At 38.8% G+C, this 3,328-nt stretch overlaps 1 long non-coding RNA gene across 1 annotated transcript; it reads left to right on the forward strand.

Moving 5' to 3' along the window:
- Positions 1–1,008: 1,008 nt before the first annotated feature.
- On the forward strand, positions 1,009–2,528 carry LOC108641608. Its single transcript, XR_001922123.2, has 2 exons — positions 1,009–1,063; positions 2,108–2,528. It is a non-coding gene; the product is annotated as an uncharacterized LOC108641608 (long non-coding RNA).
- The last annotated feature ends 800 nt before the right edge of the window (positions 2,529–3,328 follow it).

Here is a 3,328-nt window from a genome sequence, read left to right on the forward strand (position 1 = left end):
TGGTGGTGTGAGACTGTGGTGGAGGATTGATTTAATTCTAAAATATAGCACAGACAGCTACAAAGCTGTGATTACTTCTGGACCTACTTAATGTCCAGAGCTCTAGACGGGCCCTAATAAATAATCATAAACAGCTTCTCCAGCAGGACTACTACAGTATCTTCCTGGGGCTGAGTATTAATCAAACACTATGAGAAAAGAAAATTCAGATTCACTCTGACATGATTTATCCACACTGTCCTCTGCTGTCCCTTACACATGCCACATCTTTGTAAACAACCTCAATCTCTTGCCTTGTGGTACCTGTCTGCTGGGACAGGGGCCCTGCCCCATCCATACGTGAGAGAGGAAGGTGTTTGAAGGGCTGTATTCTGGGGATATATCCCCAGCACTCCTTTGTAGGCAATTCTTAGTCTGTGTCTCAGGTGCCTGCTATTTCTTCTGTTCACCTCTCCAAGTACAGTGAGAAGATTGTCTCTTTTGCTAAACCAGCTCCTGCTGCCCTAGAAATAGTAAGTCAGGGTGTTTCTAAATCAATGAGATCACGTAGACAGTTACAAGTTGTCATGTCTTCTTCTTGTCCTAATTAGTTATCTATTGCTTTTATGTCTGAAAGACTTTTAGAACAACATAGTCCTTGGAGAATGAAATGTTTTTATAAAATGTTACCAGCTGAATAGTGGCACCAAAGTAGAGCAATGACAGAGCATTTGTTCATCTAAGGATTCAGCAGAGGAGGGACCATGAGCATAGCGAGCTATGGCAGCTTGACAGCTTGAATTGTGACACCAGCAGAGTTTAAGTCTTCATCATCTTTATCCTTTGAGAACATAATTAGATCCACCTATTAAAATTATATCTAATAAAATCAAAGTTTTCATGCTAATTATGTAAAAGAATGAAGAAATAGCATATGACTAAGCAGCATTGATTTTGGGCTTATTACTGAATGACTTATCTCCCCAGAAAACTGTCATTTTAACAATGCTTAAGTGCATTACTACTGATATAGAAAGGACCTTGCAGGGAAGAAGTGAGAAGCAGAATCTGGGGAGCACAGCTGGTAAGTTCTCTCTTAAAATATTAAACTAACAGCTGATTTTTTTTTAAATTCTTTTTTCTAAAAAGAGACCCAAATCAAGATCACAGTCCTGGATCCATTCATTAGTGTTTGTCCAATTTATACAACTTTACTGTAGACTAGTTCTTTTAAAAACTACATATCTCTCTCTCAAGGTATGCATCTGTGCTTGTATATTTGATTTTATTTAAAGTTTGTTTTTTTCTTGTTTTTGGTAAAAATTGTCATAACTTGGATATGTTTTACAGCCTCAAGATTGTTGAAGAAGTTTGTATTTCAAAAGTATAATAGTTCTTGTAATAATTTCCTGTTATTCCTGTAGGGAGTTGAAAATATAGTAATCTGATTTCATATTTATCTTTAAATACCCAACATGTATCTATTATGTGTTAGCTAAAATGAAGCAAATGTTCTGTATATGTGTGTATGTGAAAAAAGAAAGATAAACAGAAAGAAAAAACTCTAATATGTGTTGTAGTTCCCCTTTCTTTGTCACAAAAGCAAAAATGGCAAAAATAGGAGCATTGTTGCTATGCATCTCATGGTCCTTGCTCATGTCCCCATGGTAACTAGCAGAAGTCATTTGCATTCTACAGAAGTATCAGGGAGATGCATGTGTGCAGCAGTTCAGAGGACTAGATGGTCCAAAGGACATGATAAACATGGCCAGCTTTGGAAAGGACTCTGAAAGGTTACCCTCAGGAAGTTAATAAAAGTCCTGTTAGTATCTAAACCTCACCAAAACAACATTTTTATTTTAAAGGTAATTTGAACCTGCAGTAGGGGGCAAAGCCCTGAAAGTTTGTGGTGGTCTAACATACAGTTCATGATACAGATCCTCAAATGTTATCAGTAAGTAAACCTCTTCTGAAAGCAGAGAAGCTATTTTTTTTTCAACTTTAGGTTTGGTTTTCATTTTTACTGCATTAAAAAGTTCAGTGTTGCCTTTCACTATTGTATACCTGTTCTCCTCCTCTCAAAAATGTCCTCCTCTTTGTCTTATATTTTGTTTTTCCTTACTGCTAGGACTTGTGACCCCACAGGGGACCCACATTGGATCAGTCTGTTCCTGAAGGACTGCACCCCATGGAAGGGACTCACGCTGGAGCAGCTTGTGAGGAACTGCGGCCAGCGCGAAGGACTCATGTTGGAGAAGTTGGTGAAGGACTGTCTCCTGTGGGAGGGACCCTATGCTGGAGCAGAGGAAGAGTGTGAGGAGTCCTCCCACTGAGGAGGAAGGAGCAGCAAAGACCATGTGTGATAAACTGACCTCAGACCCCATTGCCTGTCTCCCTGCACTGCTGAGGGGAAGGAGGCAGAGAGTTCAGGAGTGAAGATGAGTCCAGGGAGAAGAGAGCAATGTGGGGAAGATGGTTTTAAGATTTCATTTTTTGTCTCATTATCCTACTCTGATTTGATTGATAATAAATTAAATTAATTTGCCTGAGTCAAGTCTCTTTTTCCCATGTTGGTAACTGGTAAGTGATCTCTCCCTGCCCTTATCTTGACCCACAAGTCTTTCAGTTTATTTTCTCTCCCATGCCCAGCTGAGGAGGGAAGTGACAGAGCACCTTTGTGGGCACCTGGCATCCAGTCAAGGTCAATCCACCACAATATGCAATGACATCTCTTAGCAGTCCCACTTGGAAAAAAAATCAGATGAAGTGCAAGGAAAATTAAAAAAAGCAAGTAACAAAAAAGTACTAAGATGAAAAAAACAATTCTACATGTTGAGGAATTCTGACCTATATTTCACATGTTTTGTATGCAGTAGCTTAGATGAATACTGAGACAAGACTGAATGTTTTATGTTTCTTCTACTTTTTTTCATTCTGCTTTCTTCTCTCTTGACTATTCTTAATGCTGAAATTCCAATTTCTTTTCTCCTTAAGGTCTTCAGGTCTAACTTCCTATTAGCCTTTAATGATGTTTCTTTCAGAAAATCCCGCAAGAGTTTCTATCTCCTGCTTTTCAAAATGTGAATTTTTGAATCTAGCATGCTCCAAAGTATTTCAGTCAATGTTCGTTGTGGAGTGTCTGTTAACACTGAATTATTGTTTTTAAGTGCATGTATATGCATACACACATATATATATACACATATCTCCCTCTTTCATGTATTTTTATGCACAACCTCACACACAGGTACATATTCATACCCACAACTGGGACATACTCTAGTTCTGCCACTGGTATGACACTGTGAGGGTACAAGGCAAGTGGAGGTTTCTGCAAAGTGAGGAAGTG

Source organism: Manacus vitellinus, unplaced genomic scaffold (genome assembly GCF_001715985.3).
Source record: "Manacus vitellinus isolate BGI_N305 unplaced genomic scaffold, ASM171598v3 scaffold_7_pilon, whole genome shotgun sequence".
NCBI classification, from domain to species: domain Eukaryota; kingdom Metazoa; phylum Chordata; class Aves; order Passeriformes; family Pipridae; genus Manacus; species Manacus vitellinus.